The following is a 21,896-nucleotide window of genomic DNA, read 5'->3' on the forward strand; positions in this document are numbered from 1 at the left end:
CAAATGTAGATCCAACAAAAACAACCACCAATCTGCAATCAACATACAATTTTACTCAATCACTTTATTTTGGACGTGAGCGTCTTGTAAAAGTTTTCATTTTCAGGCATGTATGTGTTTATTATACAGACGGTATAGAGTGTTAGATAAAAGAACTATGGGTTGTATTCAAACTCTGGCCACATCAATAACTTAGACACATGGACCCTCCTTGGACACCTATTATTAATGAATACGCAATTTAAAAAAAATGGATGGACTGATTAGCTATGTTAAACAAGTATAATAGAAAAAAAAGATTTTCCATGTTCCTTTGTTTTGGTACTGATGGAAGTGTTCATCACCTCTCAAGGTCCTATTTTTCCAGTGTTTTAGATTTTTTTGCTATAACTCTGTTCTTCACTCTGTGTCCAAGCCACACTGATCCCTATCAGCGAAATAAAATTCCAGTCTTTATCTAGAAGTTTAGAGCTGTCAAAATTGCTTTACAAAGATTTGCTCAAAGGCTGTTTAAATGTTGCCAGTGTAAAGTAAATCACACTTGGTGCAAAAAATGTATGTTTTGACCAGTTGTCACTTACAAGGTTTTGCATTAGGGTAGAAATAAGCTAGAAATAAGAAATAAGGGTTATGTCTATTGTTTAGAGTTCAAGTTCAGGCGTAAAAGCTATTGAGATTAAAGTTGGGGTTAGGTTAAGGTTAGGGATAGTGTACAACTTAATGTCAGGGTTAGGTGCCTGGATTTAGGGGGAATCATTTTGTAAGGGTACAAATTGTCTGGTCCTTACAGTGATAGCAATTCCATGGGAGTGTGTCTGTGTGTGTGCGCGTGTGTGTTAGAGAGTGAAGGGAGTTGGAAGCAGAAATGTTGTCAATTACATTGATTTGATGTTGGCAGTGTTCGTTATCCCCTCTCAAAGAAAACCTGGTTGTTGTTGTCTGCAGTCCTGGTCCTAAATGTTCCTGACTGTTAGTCAGAGTTGCCTACAGGCAGGTCCGGACCAGTCCAAATCTGAACCAATCACAGATGTGATTATGAACACAACAACACAACTACTTTAAGTGAGAAGTATAGATTAGTTTGAAACCCACAATCCCTAATCCATCCTGGTACTACCAAAATCAATGGTCCTCTTGTCTCTTGTCATGCCTATTACTATAAACAAGGTATTGGCAGGTTGCTTAGTATTCAAACCTTCTCAAGCAGCCTAATTAAATATCTTAGAGTAGGTTCTGCCACATCTGTGTGGTGCACACTGGGAAACTGGAAGCTTTCAAATGCTTTCAAGGTGTGACAGGACGGTATAATGTCTCCATCCCTCACTACAGTGGCAGTCCTGTTCTTTTCCCTGAATAGGAAAGGATGTGTCTTTGCCTCGGACGAAAGGATTTGAAGGAAGCCCTAACCAAAGCACCAGTTTTCCAAAGAAAAGACAAATGCCAAGGATATCGGCCTCTGTGCTGTTTTGACCCAAGAGGTTGCTGGTGGTGAGCAAGTGGTCTTCTATGGAGCATGACTACGGTCTTTTAATTTTTAGAGATTTTTCTTTTAAAGCTATTTATGAACTATACTTGAGATTACTATAAAGGGTTCATGTTAATATGATTGGCTACCCCAACATTTTCCTCTGGCCAAGATGTACACTTCATTAATGTACATTAGCTCACTGGACATGACCATATTTCTTTTAGAGACAAAATAAACGTTGTTTTGTGCAACTCCCTTTAAATTACGAATAAAAACAGCCCCGGAATGAGATATGGGGCGAATAGTTCAGCTGAATATATCAATTGGAGGCGACAGGAAAATGCCTAATGGCCCTGGAATAATTTCAGTGATAACAGCAATGGAAAGGGTCCAACGAAAACCAATTTAAACCTAGTCCATGTCGTAGAAGAACTTGCAATAAAATGCAATCATCAGCCCATTGACTAAAGGAGTTGCTACAGTTAGGTCTGAAAATATTTGGACACTGACACCATTTTCATAATTTTGGCTCTGTACACCACCACAATGGATTTGAAATGAAACAACCGAGATGCAGTTGAAGTGCAGACTTTCAGCTTTAATTCAAGGGGTTGAACCAACAAATTATATGAAACGTTTGGGAATTGCAACCATTTTCATACACAGTCCACTTATTTCAGGGGCTCAAATGTAATTGGACAAATTAACACAATTATAAATGATACCTGGAGACTGTTCTCCACTTGGCTGGATGTTGTTGTTAGAAATCGGCCGTTTCGTATAGTGGTTGTAATAATTTGCATACCCGTTTGTCAAGGGAGAGAGAAATTATATTATTTAAGGGGTTTTTCTTGACCATGGAAATGATCTTACAATCATCCACTGCTGTTGTCTTCCGTGGACATCCAGGCTCAACAGCGCATTCTTTTTTCCTCCAAAAAACTGTTGATTTGGACAATTCTAATGTTCCTGCTATCTCTGATGGCCTGTTTCACTTGCATTGAGAGCTCCTTTGACTGGATTTTGTGGGTTCACAGCAACAGATTCTAAATGCAAGTGCCACACCTAGAATCAACTCCAGACCTTTTACCTACTTAATTGATGGAGAAATAATGAAGGAATAGGCTACACCTGTCCATGAAACAGCTTTTGAGTCAGTTGGTCCCTTGAAAAAGGAGGGGGCTACACATTAAAGAGCTATAATTCCTAACTCCAACTTGGATGTGAATACCCTCAAATTAAAGCTGAGAGGCTTAACTTTAAACCCATATTCATTGTTTAACTTTTATTTGAATATATTTTGGCAAACAACCAAAATAACAAAACTTGTGTCAGTGTAAAATTATTTAACGACCTAACCATATAAACAGTAGAAAGGTTGTCATGTCTTTGTTGGGCACTAGGTAATCTGAATGTATATTTCAATGTGTAGCTGTATACCCTGTGTCTGTTCTTGACTAACTTCAATACAAACATACAACCACTGGCGTAGCTATCAGGAGTGCAGACGGTGTGGCTGCAACCATGACACATGGCGTGTGGGGGGCCCGTGGTGTGTGGGGGGCCCGTGGTATGTCGCCACGCTGCGCCAGTGCATGCAACTGTATTGTACTTGCATTTTTCAGTTGTTACATTGTACGTGTCTACCTCGAGGAACCTTGTTTCTACAATCCCTACATTTCAGTTGTACAGACTACATTACAACCCCGTTTTGCTCGATTGCACAGTCAGAACTGTCATTTGTACCTGCATTTGCGTCATCGTACAACTATTCATTTCCCTCTTGTACATACATTATACTTAATACTTGTACATTTTTCGGCCCTGCACTATTTGCCTTCATTGTTCAATTAGAAATCGCCATTGCATTGTATTTGCCCACACTGCACTTCTACACATTCCACTTGTAACATGCACTATCCTTAATACTTGTAAATCTCCTGCCCTCTTCTATTTGCACTTCTGTTTAGATGCTAACTGCATTTCATTGTACTGTACTCGTACTGTTCAATGAATATAAAGCTGAATCTAATCTAGATCTAATTTGTATGTTTGTGCTCATACATTCAAATGACAAATTAAGCACACCCCCTGGAAACTTTCTTTGTTTTTGCTTTTTTGGACACATTTGTATTTTAGTTCATAGGTTACGCAGTGAAATAAATCACACAAAAAATTATTTTAAAACCAGGTATCCAGTTAAAATGAAGTACCCTATATCTCAAGAATTACATTCCCTGGGAACTATTGTAAAAACCCGAGATTACGTTCTATGCCCACATATCTAGTTGCCATTACGTCGGTCAAGAACGTTATATATTTCCAAAAATGTATCGATGTGTATGGTAATAATCCAATAGTTTTGTTGGATTTCACCTGTCCAAATAAGGCAATTTATGTAGACCATCCCCACTCAACATCCCCACTCAAGTCAAATCAGCTGTTTTTAAAAGAATAATACAATACGAAAACCTGTATGTAGACCGCCACATGTGGCCATTCAAAATGTGGATTTATATATAACGTTCTTGACCGACGTAATGGCACTACATATGTTGGCATAGAACGTAATCGCGGGTTTTCACAATAGTTCCCAGGGAACGTCATTCTTGAGATATACGGTAAAAAATTTACAGAAATGCTATTTTCTTATGCCGAAAAGTTTACTATCTACGTTTACAATCAAATGAAAGGGCGAATGAAGCACAGCAAAACAGGTGCAAGTGATCAGAAAATAATTAGAGAGTAGCTTGGGAGGGTCCAGCCTTCCATAAACTTTAGAAGCTTGGCATGGTTTGGTCTTAACCATATGGAGGAGATCTTAACCATCATGTCAAGTTCAATAGACCTCTTCAAGGCCCTCAGGATATCGATTATTGATGCCTCTGACTCTTGTTGTTACAAAGCTATTTTGAAGCAATTACAACTACAATATTCCACAGTCTGATGGATCACCTACATATTGCCACAGGCAATCTATATAGGACAGGTAGTCTGACCAAATGGAGCCCAAAAACTGACAGAAAGATGCTCACAGAAGACTCCAAGAACCCCAGGGTAACACTGCTGTAAGATCAAACCACAGCCCCGTTCGAGCTTCCTGGTAGGGGCCATCTGGTTTTGAAGGTTTTTCATGACATCCCTACCAACCAGCGTGTGGTTATGTTGGTGCCGTTTGATCTTAGTTTTGGAGTCATTCTGAACTCGAGATTTTTTTTTTACATTTATTTTACATTTCATTTTTTCAATATTTATTATTGCATTTTAGTTTAGACTTACTTTAGAATATTATTATTCAATTCTTTTGAATATTATAAAATAAATTGAAATCTAAGACCCAGAGGTCTTAGAAGAAAACTGACAGAAAAGAAAAAAAAATGCACAGACCATTTTGCTCATATTTATGTCAAAATATGTATAAATAAATTAATAAAAACTTTTGAGGTGTACATTTACTTTTCACACGACTTTTCACATGAATATTTCTTGGTGTGTCCATGAGCCTGTCCATCTGTGCACTAGTGGGATTCTGTGAGGATGAATGCATGCTGTGTGGATACAGAATGTTTTGGAGATTTGGGATTTGTAGTCCCATCCAAAGACCCGTTTCGTAGTCGGCTGCATCGGAGACAAGTCTCCAGGTTATGAGTGCATTGACAGCGGGACTCTCTAAGGTCTGGGCTTCCAGCTTTTGGCAGGGTGGTAAATTTTCCGTTTACATACGCCGCTTTCCTGGTCTCTTGCCTTCAATGGCCTCAGGACAAGGCTACGTCAACAGCAGGGATCCGTGCAGCCGTTCAGGATCCCTTGACGAGCCAATGAAGGATAAACAAGTAGAGGTTGTGCATGTTAGTAAAAGTAGCCAACACCAAACATGTTTCTGATCTTATTCACAGACCTAACCTGTCTCGGGGACAGATTTGTTGCTGATAAATGACTCCCAGATGTCATGTTGACAATTGTAACATGACACAATGCACCGGGTGTATTCGGAGATGGCTGGACCCATGCCTGAGCAGAAACAACGAAACCCAACACAGCTGATGTATCATAATTTCAGTCTTGCTTGAGATCAGGAAGGATGCCATCTTTTCGCAGACGTTCAGCATCTGATTCTGATTACAGAGTTTGCTTTGGCACTGCGCAGTGCCTGGTTTTCAGGGTGGAGGTAGAAAGTTACCCCTTTGGCCATGCCTGCTTCTTAAATGTGTGTAATCTCAGACTTAAATGCATCAATAAATTAATTAAATTAATGTGAAAAGATGGGTTTGAATGAGAGTATGTCTACTTTGTGCCTCAATGATGCAACCATGCCTCGCATGACAACAAGAGAGTGGTGGAACACAGGCACCCAGATCCCCCCCACCACGTAAGCCAAACATCAGGCTTTAAAAATCAGTAATACACCGCACACACAAGAGTCCATCAGGCTTTAATAATCAGTAATACACCGCACACACAAGAGTCCATCAGGCTTTAATAATCAGTAATACACCGCACACACAAGAGTCCATCAGGCTTTAAAAATCATTAATACACCGCACACACAAGAGTCCATCAGGCTTTAATAATCATTAATACACCGCACACACAAGAGTCCATCAGGCTTTAATAATCAGTAATACACCGCACACACAAGAGTCCATCAGGCTTTAATAATCAGTAATACACCGCACACACAAGAGTCTATCAGGCTTTAATAATCAGTAATACACCGCACACACAAGAGTCCATCAGGCTTTAAAAATCATTAATACACCGCACACACAAGAGTCCATCAGGCTTTAATAATCATTAATACACCGCACACACAAGAGTCCATCAGGCTTTAATAATCAGTAATACACCGCACACACTAGAGTCCATCAGGCTTTAAAAATCATTAATACACCGCACACACAAGAGTCCATCAGGCTTTAATAATCAGTAATACACCGCACACACAAGAGTCCATCAGGCTTTAATAATCAGTAATACACCGCACACACAAGAGTCCATCAGGCTTTAATAATCAGTATTACACCGCACACACAAGAGTCCATCAGGCTTTAAAAATCATTAATACACCGCACACGCAAGAGTCCATCAGGCTTTGAAAATCAGTAATACACCGCACACACAAGAGTCCATGACACACACCAGTACAGGTTATTGACTACAAGGCGAGTCAAAATAGTTTTTTTTACGTTTGCCATTCCCAACCCTGGTATTTCTTTCTCCCTTTCTCTTTCTGTGTAATCCATGCTATTTCACATGGCTTCTGTAATTTCTCATTGGGGATTATGAAAAATATGTCTTGAGTTTGGCGGTGGACCATTCTGGCCGACGACTGTTGGAGAGTAAACACAATCAATAAGAGCCCAACATGAATTATTACACAATTATTACTGCTTTTGATACTAAATCATAAAAATCACTTCTGGGTGCTCCTGATTACTGTCTGTGGAATAAATTTTCTTTTCACTAGAAATGTTTAAATCAGAGAAACTGCTGGTCTCATAATGGTGAGGAAAAAGAATGTTGTTTATTTAAAGAGCTTGACTTGAAAAATTGCACCTGGTATAACTTCTATATGTAACAGTAAATTATGTAATCATTGGATGAAGATTCAACACTGTCAGCAAGGCTATTGGCTGTTGGGTCACTCCATATTACACTTTTTTTCTTGACGTAATTTCTTGTGAAGCCTTGATAATTTGTGGTGCCGCTGTTACGGGGATGACGACTCTACATGCCAGGGGGCGTTACCCTTTCTTTCAAGCTAGCTAGTTGCTAGTGGTAACCTCACAGCTGGCATAGAAAAGAAACACTGACAGTCTTTCAGAGGGTCATGGCAATGTGGAACAGTATATATCTAATTCAGCATTGTGTGGTATATCAATGAAAAGGATTCATATGTGTTAGACCAAGGCGAATAGGCTTTAAATACATAGTCCGCCATATTGGATTGGTACTGAGGATAAGGCTCTGAAATGAACCCTGCCTTCCAATAATTTCCAGTCAAACTCTGGTTGAACCGGTGTTGGGAGGAAGTGATGGTCTGTAGCCTATCAATAAGTACTGGCAGACTACCCAACATTTGTCAGGGAGGAGACAAACGTGTCTGTGTTCCTTTACAGTCAGAGAAATTCACTAGCAAAGAACAATGCCAATCAATGCCTTCACAATTCTCTTCATCCATTTCAGTTGCTTTTCAAAGGAAAAACTGAATATCTGACAAGTATGCCTCATTACGATGTGTAAAAGTATAGCGTTTGAAAGAAAACAGAAAATAAAGATAGTAAACACTATAGAACCCAGTTGTGATTACAGTACAGTGAATTCTGATGTAGCTTACTGGCTGAGTGCACGGAGCACACTGGGGTGGTTTATAATTTGTTAATAATTTAGTCCAGTGGTACAGCATAGCACACTCAAAATGTAGTTAAAAAATATATACAGTGGGGAGAACAAGTATTTGATACACTGCCGATTTTGCAGGAAGAAGTTCAAGATGACGGTCAATCTGGGGCTCCGTGCCAGATCTCACCTCGTGGGGCATCAATGATCATGAGGAAGGTGAGGGATCAGTCCAGAACTACATGGCAGGACCTGGTCAATGACCTGAAGAGAGCTGGGACCACAGTCTCAAAGAAAACCATTAGGAACACACTACGCCGTCATGGATTAAAATCCTGCATTGCACGCAAGGTCCCCCTGCTCAAGCCAGCGCATGTCCAGGCCTGTCTGAAGTTTGCCAATGACCATCTGGATGATCCAGAGGAGGAATGGGAGAAGGTCATGTGGTCTAATGAGACAAAAATAGAGCTTTTTGGTCTAAACTCCACTCGCCGTGTTTGGAGGAAAAAGATGGATGAGTACAACCCCAAGAACACCATCCCAACCGTGAAGCATGGAGGTGGAAACATAATTGTTTGGGGATGCAAAGGGGACAGGACGACTGCACCATATTGAGGGGAGGATGGATGGGGCCATGTATCGCAAGATCTTGGCCAACAACCTCCTTCCCTCAGTAAGAGCATTGAAGATGGGTCGTGGCTGGGTCTTCCAGCATGACAACGACCCGAAACACAGCCAGGCCAACTAAGGAGAGGCTCCATAAGAAGCATCTCAAGGTCCTGGAGTGGCCTAGCCAGTCTCCAGACCTGAACCCAATAGAAAATCTTTGGAGGGAGCTTAAAGTCTGTATTGCCCAGCGACAGCCCTGAAACCTGAAGGATCTGGAGAAGGTCTGTATGGATGAGGGCCCCAAAATCCCTGCTGCAGTGTGTGCAAACCTGGTCAAGAACATCAGGAAACTTATGACCTCTGTAATTGAGATGAGACAATGTGATTTTCTGGATTTTTGTTTTAGATTCTGTTTCTCACAGTGTACCGAATACTTGTTCTCCCCACTGTAGTTCATCTAATTTGTTTTGGTTGTTATATTTCTGTAAGTAATCCTAATTTTAACATGACAACCACAGCAATGTTTCACCAATCAGTGATGGTGGTCTGGCCTTTTTTATGGTGGTATATAAGATTCATTCTCATGACATCATTACTCATCTTTAAAACCCCTTCCCCCAAAACAATTTAATAGCGTCTGCTGAAATGTACCAAATTGTCTGTGAAACATTTGGAAATTGTCTGTGATGACATTTCTGAGGCTGAGGTTTTTATATGAACACAGTTTAGGGAGACTTCTAAACCATAACACTGTTAAAATCCCAGATGATTGTGGAGAAACACACACTCCAATTCCCCAAAATTAACCCCACCAATGAGTCCCAGATCAAACATAAAACAAAGTGAATATTATGGCCACTGTGTTAAATCATTAGGTTTGCGGTCTGGGTCATGGTTTGGCTCAGAATGCCATTAAATACACATTACAATACAGATGATCTTCTGGAGACACAGTGAAATTACAACAGGTGAGCTCCTGTCCTCACCCTGTAATTAAACCCCTGGATGACAGGATCCTCCATGAAAAGTTATATTTGAAATACAAGTATTATCTTGACTTTTTTTTGGAGCATTCTGTGCTACGATTGGAATTTATTAATCTGGTATTGGTCTCACTAAGGTTCAAGGCCATAATGTAGTTGACGTCAGCTTTTACAGATGTATGAAGAATAAATACATACGGAAACAGAAGACAATTAGAATTCGAAGAGGATGTGCTGTGGTAAGGAGGTGGAATCATGACAATCCCTGTTCTTCTGCCATATTACTAAATGACACCGGTGTGATCAGGCTAGAGTGGTCCCTGAAGCGTACGGTCACACTGGTGTGATTAGAACGTCATGTTTAGAACGCACCAGTAGCATGCCTAGCTACAAGTAACGTAACAACGGCTGGTCAGACCGCGCTGTTATTTACTCACATTTAACTCAAACAGTGTTTATAACTTTATTTCCTGATTGTAATTGTTTCAAGACCACACTATGATATTAATCAGGTAGAACGCATTCAAATCGGGACAAGAAGTGTTACTTACGTACCAACAGCCAGCCAACAATAATACACAAAAACGAATTATATTAGCGACTACTATAGAGCATCTTAACATTTCCTGGAAGAGCTGACAACCGATCAAAACCATTGTAAAAACCTTCTAGAAGTTACGTTACCCGTTGTATGCTTTTTATATAGTTTATTCGTTTTCACTGCACTGAATTACTCGTCACGCTTTGTTAGCTAGCGGTTAGCTGACGTTTGCTAGCGATTAGCTGACGTTTTCTAGCTAGCTACAGTTATACATCAACCAACTTTTCCAGCTCTTAGAATTTGAGTCAACGAGAGAAGCTTGCAATGCAATGTATGTAGTGTTCCTTACCTGGCAAGCATTCAAATGCTGGGGTGAGTTCAAATGCTGCAGAGTACTGAAGTCACTCGCAAAAAAACTCACGCTGGGGGGTCGGTAAGGAATATTCGAAACTCACGCATGAAAAGGTTAAATTAATTTTAATTTCATCTTTTATTATTTTGGTAAATATCTTAAAAAATATTGATGTAATTCCCTAGTTTAAATTGTTAAAAACGTCTCCAATTGCAGATTGAAAACAGATGGCCAGTTAACGGTGTTTTAAAACTGTATGGATCGATTGATGAAAGACTTAAAGGTACAGGAGAGAATTCACTAGATTATATACCAGGAGGTAGATGCTTTAGATTAAGAAAATTGTGATTAATAAATAGTAATTACTGTCAAAGCACAGCCAGAGATGACTGAGGAACAGATGTAGAATAGCCCTGCATATAAAACAAAAACCTACAATAACATGTTGAAAGTCATATGAATTCACATGATATTTCAAAAATGAAAATGTGATACGGACACACAAACTAAACTAAAAATGTCAGTTTGTTACAATTCTCTAACCCGGCTTTTTTTATGTTGCCTTACTCGGCTCTCTCATGGGGAAATGTATGCCATGTCTGTACATGCATTTTAGATTTAGCGGGTGGATAAACTCGTCAGTCCTTTTGTGAGATGATACCCTACATCGATGTCTAAACAGCAGCACAAGAACTCGCATTATCTGTCATCGGCAGATTGATACATTTACACAGAGGTTATTCCTCTGATAGCACCAGAACTTGCATTACAGAAAAACGATAGATAAAACATAGCAGAATAGAAAATAAAATAACAACAAATAATAAAACATAAAATCAAAGAGAGAAATATAAAATACTTCATACTAATAAAATGTTGAATAAGGAAATAGAAATATTTAATGTGGAAGCCATAAAAGTTCTAAGGCTAAAGTTTAAGCCCTCAGTCAAAGAGAAGTGTTTTTAACCTGGATCTAAAAATATATACGTTTGGGGCATGTCTAAGATCTTTTGGTAGTTTATTCCAGTTTTGAGCAGCATAGCTGATAAACACAGCTACGCCATGTTTAGTTTAGACTCTACTAGCTGATTTAAGTTCATGGATCTAAGATCCCTGCTCAGTTGGTAATCTTCAAACACATCAGAAATGTAGTCGGGGCCTAAACCATTCAATGATTTATAGACTAAAAGCACCACTTTGAAATCTATTCTGTAACTGACTGGAAGCCAGTGGAAAGATATAAGAACTGGAGTGATGTGCTCTGTTCTCTTGGTCCTGGTTAACATTCTAGCAGCAGCATTCGGAATGAGCTGCAACTGTTTTACAGTCTTTTTGAAGAGTCCAGTTAAGAGCCCATTACCGTATTCAAACCTACTAGAGATTAAAACATGGATGAGCTTCTCTTGGTCTTTTTGGGACACCAAGCCCTTGATTCTGGCTATATTTTTAAGAAGATAGAATGCTGTTTTGGTGACCGCCTTCATGTGACTGTTGAACGTAAGGTCTGAGTCTATCAAAATTGCAAATTTGGTCACTGGTTTTTAGGGCTCATGAATCCAGCTCTTTAATAATAGTAGTTCTCTTACCTTTGTTGCCAAACACAATCATCTCTGTTTTATCTTGGTTTAATTGCAGACAATTTTGGTTAATCCATGAATTTATGTGCTATATACAGTGACAGAATGAGTCTATTGAGCTGAGAGCCATATATATTTGAGTATCATGGGCATAGCTGTGGTAGTTAATGTTGTTGTTCTGTAGAATTTGGCCCAGAGGGAGCATATATATATTGAACAGAAGCAGTCCGAGAACTGGTCCCTGTGGAACTCCACATGTCATAGCCACCCTATCAGATTCATGATTACCAATGGTGACAAAGTAACTCCAGCCATCTAAATAAGACCTGAACCAATCAAGGACTGTCCCGGAGAGTCCTACCCAACTTTCCAGCCTTGCCAGAAGTGTTCTATGATCTACAGTGTCAAATGCAGTACTGAAATCTAATAGAACCAGAACTGTTTTATCCGAATCAGTATTCAGCCGTATATAATTACAAACTTTTAACAGAGCCGTTTCAGTACTGTGGTGAAATTTGTCTAAGAGACCGCTTGAGTTCACAAAATCACTGAGTTGATTGAAGACTATCTTCTCAATGATCTTGGTTATAAAAGGGAGATTTGATACAGGTATATACACTCACCTAAAGGATTATTAGGAACACCATACTAATACTGTGTTTGACCCCCTTTCGCCTTCAGAACTGCCTTAATTCTACGTGGCATTGATCCAACAAGGTGCTGAAAGCATTCTTTAGAAATGTTGGCCCATATTGATAGGATAGCATCTTGCAGTTCATGGAGATTTGTGGGATGCACATCCAGGGCACGAAGCTCCCGTTCCACCACATCCCAAAGATGCTCTATTGGGTTGAGATCTGGTGACTGTGGGGGCCATTTCCGTACATTGAACTCATTGTCATGTTCAAGAAACCAATTTGAAATTATTCAAGCTTTGTGACATGGTGCATTATCCTGCTGGAAGTAGCCATCAGAGGATGGGTACATGGTGGTCATAAAGGGATGGACATGGTCAGAAACAATGCTCAGGTAGGCCATGGCATTTAAACAATGCCCAATTGGCAATAAGGGGCCTAAAGTCTGCCAAGAAAACATCCCCCACACCATTACACCACCACCACTAGCCTGCACAGTGGTAACAAGGCATGATGGATCCATGTTCTCATTCTGTTTACGCCAAATTCTGACTCTACCATCTGAATGTCTCAACAGAAAACGAGACTCATCAGACCAGGCAACATTCTTCCAGTCTTCAACTGTCCAATTTTGGTGAGCTCGTGCAAATTGTAGCCTCTTTTTCATATTTGTAGTGGATATGAGTGGTACCCGGTGGGGTCTTCTGCTGTTGTAGCCCATCCGCCACAAGGTTGTGCGTGTTGTGGCTTCACAAATGCTTTGCTGCAAACCTTGGTTGTAACGAGTGGTTATTTCAGTCAAAGTTGCTCTTCTATCAGTTTGAATCAGTCGGCCCATTCTCCTCTGACCTCTAGCATCAACAAGGCATTTTTGCCCACAGGACTGCCGCATACTGGATGTTTTTCCCTTTTCACACCATTCTTTGTAAACCCTAGAAATGGTTGTGCGTGAAAATCCCAGTAACTGAGCAGATTGTGAAATACTCAGACCGGCCCTTCTGGCACCAACAACCATGCCACGCTCAAAATTGCTTAAATCACCTTTCTTTCCCATTCTGACATTCAGTTTGGAGTTCAGGAGATTGTCTTGACCAGGACCACATCCCTAAATGCATTGAAGTGACTGCCATGTGATAGGTTGATTTGATAATTGCATTAATGAGAAATTGAACAGGTGTTCCTAATAATCCTTTAGGTGAGTGTATATAGATTACTGGAGACTCAGCAACATCATCATCAAATACAGGTACCTTATGCCTCTCCTCCCATCGGCCATAAAGCAGCTGAGGGGGGCGCGCTTCTTCACCAAACTCAACCTCCGGAATGCCTACAACCTGGTGCAGATCTGGGAGTAGAAGACAGCCTTCAGTATGGCGTTGGGCCACTACGAATACCTATTCGGTACAGGCTCGCCAACACACCAGCAGTGTTCCAGTCCTTCCTCAATGAAGTGTGCCGGGATATGTTGGGGAGGTTTGTGGTGGTGTACTCCCCAACATACCCAGAGTATGTGGCCCACATTCGTGCTGTTCTACAACGTCTGCTCGACCACCAGCAAAACGTCTTAGGGTGAGAAGTGCTCCTTCCTGGGATACTGCATTGCTCTGGAAGGCATCCGGACGGAGGAGCTGAAAGGGGAGGCGGTGAGGTCGTGTCCAGTCCCAAAGACCATCAAGGAACAGCTTCATCGGATTTACCAACTTCTACCGCTGATTTGTCAGGGGATTCAGCACCACCGCCGCACCACTCTTGTCCCTGCTGAAAGGACAGTGCCTCCACTGGACCCTGGAGGCAGAGAAGGCCTTTCTCGACCTGAATAGCTGGTTCATCACTGCTCCCCAGCTACGCCAACCGCTCAAGCACTTCACGATCGAGTTGGATGCGTCCAAGGTCAGTGTGGGAGCGGTCCTCTCCCAGCAGCACGGGGAGTCCTCCCAGACTCCACCCCTGCGCATACTACTGGAAACTGACTACTGCGGATAGGAACTAAGACGTGCAGGCATGCTCCACCCCTTACCAGTACCTTAGTGACCCTAGTCCCACCTCTTCGTGATGGACCTGCCACAATCTGAGGGGAACAACACCATCATCGTGGTGGTGGACCGGTTTTTAAAGATGGTCTGCTTCGTTCCACTGTCCGGCTTCCCCTCTGCCCTCCAGTTCGCTGAGGTGCAGTTCCAGCAAGTTCTCCGGCTGTATGGACTTCCGGAGGACATCATCTCCTACTGTGGCCCCCATTTCACGTCTTGAGTATGGAAAGCCTTCAGACTGGGGGTTGCAGTCAGCCTCATGTCCGGGTACCACCCACAGAGCAACGAGCAGGTGGAGCTCACCAACCAAGAACTGGGGAGGTTCCTCCGGTCTTACAACCACGACAGACCAGGTGAGTGGGCCTGTTCTCTCCCCTGGGCGGCGTATGCTCAAAACTCCCTGCGCCCTTCCTCCACAGGTCTCATCCCCTTCCAGGTGGTCCTCGGGTTCCAGCCTCTGTTGTGCCCCTGGGTAGGGGGCTCCAGCAACAACCAGTGCATGGAGGAGTGGTTCAGAAAGCCTGACAAGGTCTGGTCTGGCGTCCATGTGCAGCGCCAGAAAGAGCAGGCGGATCGGCGGTGGAGCGAGGCTCCTGAGTTCCGTCCAGGGGACAAGGCGTGGGTCCCCAGTTCGTGGGGCCGTTTAAGGTCCCCCTGGAAGGTAAACGATGTCACATATGAACTCCAGTTGACTCCACCATACACTAACCCTTCACACCCACACACCTGTTCTCAGTTAGCAATAGGATGTTTATTTAGGTTTCTAATTTTCACCCACACCTCACATGTTACTGTGTCCATATAGTTTGTCCATGTAGTTTGTAGATGTGTTTTTTGTTGGATAAAGAGAAGAAGGTCATCCTTGGTGTCTGTGTTGTTCTGCTATGTGCCTCAGTTACGCTCTCGCTACTTCACACTACAGCAACTGGTCTCCTCACTTCCCAAACACTTACAGAGTTTTGTTAAAAGAAGAGGTGATGCAACACAGCAGTAAACATGCCACTTTTTTGAAACATGTTGCTGGCATCAAATTCAAAATGGTCATGTATTTTTCCAAAAACAACATCAGTTCTCCGTTTTAACATTTGATATGTTGTCTTTGTACTATTTCCATTTAAATAGAGGGATAAATTATTTGCACATTATTGCATTCTGTTTTATTAGCATTTTATGCAGCATCACAACTTTTTTGTAAACAGGGTTATACATGCAGAGATATATTAAAAGTAAAGAATATGTAGAAGAATATTAAAGCCCTTTTGGTGCAGCAGAAAGAACAGTGCTCGTCCAATTCAAAGGTTGTGACTTTTATAAAGATAAAAAAAAACTTACTGACCTGTTTTCATGCATGTTCTGAACACCTTACATGTAACAAAACATAAAAGCATGGTTGTGGGAAAATGATGTGGTGTTTTATTAAGGTTGAGGCCATGTAAGGATGTTTATAAGCTATACACAAAAACGCTTGTTTTACCAGTAGTCAGGACGACACAGGAGGTTCCCAGATGGTTCCAAGCCATCCCAAATCATTAGAAGTAAAGTCATAAAATGGTATGGACATTTTATAGTGGTACGGTCATCGGCTAGAAGAAATGTCCCATCTGGGATTTAAACATACAACATCTGGATATGTGGTGTACTATTTGTTTTGCTGTAGCACAAATGTGTATTAGTGCCCTAAAAAATATTTTATCAACAAAACATCTTTGACTAGTCTCTCGTTACTTATATTTTTCTCCATTAGTCATTAACATCTACAGTACATTTCTCAGATCAAGTCTATAATATCCAATGGAGATTCTTGGGTGTGCTTCTTCTTTGGTCAAGAACTGGCATAATCAGGGTCTGTAAACTATGCGTCTGTTTTGTAACTCCTGTGTGTGCTCAGATCACAGATACAGTGGGAAGAACAAGCATTTGATACACTTCTGATTTTGCGGGTTTTCCCACTTACAAAGCATGTAGAGGTCTGTAATTTTTATCATAGGTACTCTTCAACTGTGAGTGACGGAATCTAAAACAAAAATCCAGAAAATCACATTGTATGATTATTAAGTAATTAATTTGCAATTTATTGCATGACATAAGTATTTGATACAGAAACCTTTGTTTGCAATTACAGAGATCATAAGTTTCCTGTAGTTCTTGACAAAGTTTGCACACACTGCAGCAGGGATTTTGGCCTACTCTTCCATACAGACCTCCAGATCCTTCAGGTTTCGGGGCTGTCGCTGGGCAATACAGACTTTCAGCTCCCTCCAAAGATTTTCTATTTGGTTCAGGTCTGGAGACTGACTAGTCCACTCCAGGACCTTGAGATGCTTCTTACGGAGCCACTCCTTAGTTGCCCTGGCTGTGTGTTTCGGGTCGTTGTCATGCTTCTTCTTCCTCCAAACACGGTGAGTGGAGTTTAGACCAAAAAGCTTTATTTTTGTCTCATCAGACCACATGACCTTCTCCCATTCATCCTCTGGATCATCCAGATGGTCAATGGCAAACTTCACACTGGCCTGGACATGCGCTGGTTGGAGCAGGGGGACCTTGCGTGCGCTGCAGGATTATAATCCATGACGGCATAGTGTGTTACTAATGGTTTTCTTTGAGACTGTTGTCCCAGCTCTCTTCAGGTCCCCACAAGGTGAGATGTTGCACCAACAGTTGTTGCCTTCTCACCAAGCTGCTTGCCTATTGTCCTGTAGCCTATCCCAGCCTTGTGCAGGTCTACAATTCTATCCCTGATGTCCTTACACAGCTCTCTGGTCATGACCATCGTGGAGAAGTTGGAGTCTGTTTGATTGAGTGTGTGGACAGGTGTCTTTTATACAGGTAACAAGTTCAAACAGGTGCAGTTAATACAGGTAATGAGTGGAGAACAGGAGGGCTTCTAAAAGAAAAACTAACAGGTCTGTGAGAGCCGGAATTCTTACTGGTTGGTAGGTGATCAAATACTTATGTCATGCAATAAAATGCAAATTATTTTTTTAAATATCATACACTGTGATTTTCTGGATTTTTGTTTTAGATTCCATCTCTCACAGTTGAAGAGTACCTATGACAAAAAATACAGACCTCTACATGCTTTGTACGTAGGAAAACCTGCAAAATCGGCAGTGTATCAAATACTTCTTCTCCCCACTGTATGTGTGTCATCTGTTTTTTTACACAAAACACCTACAATGGACCAGGAACTCTAGAAACTTCCCGGAAGTTGACCTCACCCCTTTTTATAGGCACAGGACAAGTGTCAATTATGACGGTTGGTACACCTGCTGAAATAAGGCCACACACCATAACCATATGACGGTGTAAATTACATAGAAGGCCTGGGTAGGAACCTACTCAACGATATATAAAATTCTGGCCTTTCTGACTTTCTGACTTTGCCGGTAAATTGTGAAAGATGTGTTTGTTCTGAGGGTGTAGTCAACCCTTTTTTGGCACATACTGTAAATTCAGATTTTAGCTAAAATATAGTTTATTCGTCTGAGAAAATAAATCCTGGAATAACGCGGGCCTTTGTAGCATTATAAAGGCAGTTACTTCACACTCACTCATCCACATCGTGCTGGCTGACGTATGAGGCGCCAACAAAGTGGCACTTCACATTTTCCTTTATCGCTAATTGTCAAGTGTGTAACTCTTTTCATGAGGCGGAATCTATGACCAACCCCATTAGCAGGCCTATGCCCATTGGTAATATACATAAAATGTCCATCCACAAAACTTTTATATAATATGTTACTGACTAAGTGTAACCAATTTATCCAGTATCTAATCTGCATGTGACACCAACTCTCTTTCCCACCTCTTTAAACAACCAACTCTCATGACAAGAGATCCTTTTATGTAACATAAACTATCCATATCAACAAGGGCACAGCAGTGTATCCATTCCTCATTTTTTTCATTCCCCTCAACAAAATGCTGTTTGAAGTGAAATGGCCCTGGGACTGGTAGTGGCCATTACAAACCCAATCAATCCCTCAACATCAGTGGCCCAGTAATTAGAGACAGGTTCCCAGAACACCAGGATCATATCCACATGCAGAGCTCGAGGGCAACATCAAAGTTCCCAGTTCTCCACCCTCCAACACAATATCAGGAGCAAAAAAAGAAAACCCTAAATATATTATAAACATGCTTTCATTCATTACAGGTTTTATAGTGACGCTGGAAGATTTCCAGGGATTTGAAAAGGCGCAAGTTTCAGGTCTTTAGGATGTTTTGCCCAGACAGAGCGCCTATCATCACAGTCTGTGTTTAGTTCTGGTGGTTCAGTGTCATTGACTCGACAACCAGCTGACGCATATCAGCCTTACATGAAAGCCCTGCCACCTCGGAACCAACAAAACAAATAAACAGGGAGGAATCAGATAGAACAGGCAAATGTATTCAACGGAAAGCCCTTTGGGGCGAGACGTTTTTTCGATTGCTCCAAAGGGAAGAGGCTGCTGCATTGGTAACTGAAGTCCTTGATTATGTTTTACATGGCTTAAGTCTTAAGTAGGGCAAGCATCAAACACCCAGTGCCACACTGTGTTGAATTTGTTACCCTCTGAAGGGCACAAGTACAATCTAACAGGGGTGACCCGTCAATGCTGTGTCTTGGGGCCCATGATACATTTCTTCAGCCGCTTAGGGTTCAGGTTCCTGGCACTGTGTACCCTGAGGAACCTGACGCCAGGCACTCTCTCAACTGCTGCCCCGTCTACGTTAACAGGGGCGTGACCCCTCCTCGTCTTCTCCCAGATGTCCACCATCAGCTCCTATTTCAACAGGTTGTTTTCCGGGCACCACCATGACTCTGACATCCCCACTGTTGGCTGAATTGTCACTGTGAAGGCCCGGGCCTGTTGTCAGATAACTTCATCATGGATTAATGCGTGGGCACTGAGGCACGAGTGAACAGGGACCACATCAGGGACTGAGCAGTAACACCTGCAGAGCCCCAAAGTCAGGGATCATTTTAGCGCAGGTATTTACCTACCTTCACTACCTGGAGATGGCCCATCAGGTAATGCCGGGCCTACTCTCATCGTGCTGGGTCCAGCCCCAGGGCCCTCAGGTTAGGGACTAGCCTGGAAGTCCCTGTGGTGTCGAACAATTAATGAACAGAAATCGCTATCTGGTTTTGGTGCTCCTCTCGGCCAGGTTTGGCATAATGTATGAACCAGCGAAGGTTAACACACTTTGAAACCACTGTTAAGTCAAACAGGAAGTTGGTCTGATTATTTTGGACTTTTAACCCTTTCATTTCCATCTGTTCAATATCTGTAAACTCAATGTCCATATGTTAGCAAAACTATCAGTTAAACACTGTTTTGCTCACCGTCACCTCCATTATCACAGGAAGTGGGGCTAAGCAATGTTGAGACAGACCACCCTAACATTCCCATACAGCATCCGAGCTAGACCACCCCAATACATCACATGGGTTCAGTGACAGTGTTGTGGTACAGACCACAGCTGCTGCCATTCTGTGCCAGGCAATTCTTCAGAGATCCTGTGGATTTATTTCAACAACTGAAGGAACATATGGGTTTAATTGGGACTTTTGCTTTAACTGTGTAGCTTTATCAGTTCCCCTGTGACTTGTCACTGTGCCACTATTCATAACGTTTCTTATACAAGATAGAAGTCTTACGAAAGGAATTCCCCTGTGACTGCTTGACCTGCCAACTTTGGAAATATTTAAATGGACAAACCAAAAATATAAAATATTTCATACACTATCTCTGTTCCCACACCTAAGAAACAGTGGGTGTTTATAAGATGTTAAAGACATTATTTCCTTTGTACAGCTGATTTATGTAATCTGCCTCCCTGCCAACAAGACGTGAACACGTTCTTCTGTCAGATATAGGCTTCGAAATGCTGGAATACATCAGAGCTGTGGATGAATACAATGTTCCGCTCATATTCATAGTCTCACTGAAAGTTTCTCTCTCTCTCTAGATATAATATCCCTCTCTTTCCCTGTAAAAGATGAAATACATTTTCACATAATTGTTGTGACACAATACACTGATGAGCCAAAACTTTGTGACTACCTGCCTAATAAGTTGTTGGTCCTAGACAGGCTGAGGCGTGGACTACAATATCCCTAAATGTGTTCTGTGGTGGTTCTGTATGTTTGGTAGCGAGGTGGAGCCGCCGTGGATTGGACTTGTTGGTCCAGCACATCACACTGATGCTCAATTGTATTGAGATCTGGGGAATTTGAAGGTTGAATGTTTCTGAACAATGTGTGCAGTGTGGCAGGGCGCATTATCCTGCTGGAAGAGGCCACTGCCATCAGCGAATATCATCTCCATGAAGGGGTGTACCTGGTCTGCAACAATGAATAGGTAAGTGGCACATGTCAAATTGACATCCACATGAATTCTTGGACTCAGGGTTTCCCAGAAGAACATTGCACAGACACACTACCTCCAACAGCTTGTCGTCTTCCCACAGTGCATCCTGATGCCATCACTTCCCCAGGTAAACGGCACATACGTACATTGTCGTCCACATGGTGTAAATGGAAATGGGACCAGACCACCTTCGTCCACGGCTCCAAGGTCCAGTTCCTATGCTTGCGTGCCTATTGTAGGCGTTTAGACAGGGGTCATCATGGACGCTGTCCAGTCTGCCGCTACGCAGCCCCTTACGCATCAGGGTTCGATGTACTTTGTTTTGTGACGCATTCCTCCCATAACCATCATTAGAATGTTCTTTGACTTGTGCCACAGTAGACCTTCTGTTGATTCGGGGCCAAACAGGATAGCCTTCGATCGATGAGCCTTGGGCGCCCAGCACTCTGACGCCAGTTTGTGGTTTGCCCCTCCTCGGACCACTGTTGGTGGGGACACACCACTGCTGACCGGGAGCACCCCACAAGCCCTGCCGTCTCAGAGATGCCCTGACCCAATCGTCTGGCCATAACAATTTGGCCCTTGTCAGAGTCGCTCAGGTCTTTACTCCTGCCCATCTCTCCTGCATCCAACACGTTGACTATGAGAACGGATTGTTCTCTTACCATCTAATCTACCCAGACCTTGGCATGTGCCCCTGTTAGATGATCAATGTTTTTCGCTTCACCTGTGAGTGGTCATAGTGTTTACTGAATATCTTGTTGATCAAGTAAGCAAAGATACTGGTACTCTTCTCCAGCTATCAAAACAAATGGCTAAAATTATATATATATATAAATATCTCTAGTGAGTCCCTCTACATATACCTCTATACTGCTCAACCTCCCTATCACCCTCCTCTATCGTAACCTTTTCCAGCAAGCCCTATCTTTTTCCCCCAAATGGCTTCTTCCATTCCCTTTACCGACCATCGACCCAAAAAATAAATAAAATAAAATACCCTAAG

This window comes from Esox lucius, chromosome 13, assembly GCF_011004845.1.
Source record: "Esox lucius isolate fEsoLuc1 chromosome 13, fEsoLuc1.pri, whole genome shotgun sequence".
Taxonomy (NCBI): Eukaryota; Metazoa; Chordata; class Actinopteri; order Esociformes; family Esocidae; genus Esox; species Esox lucius.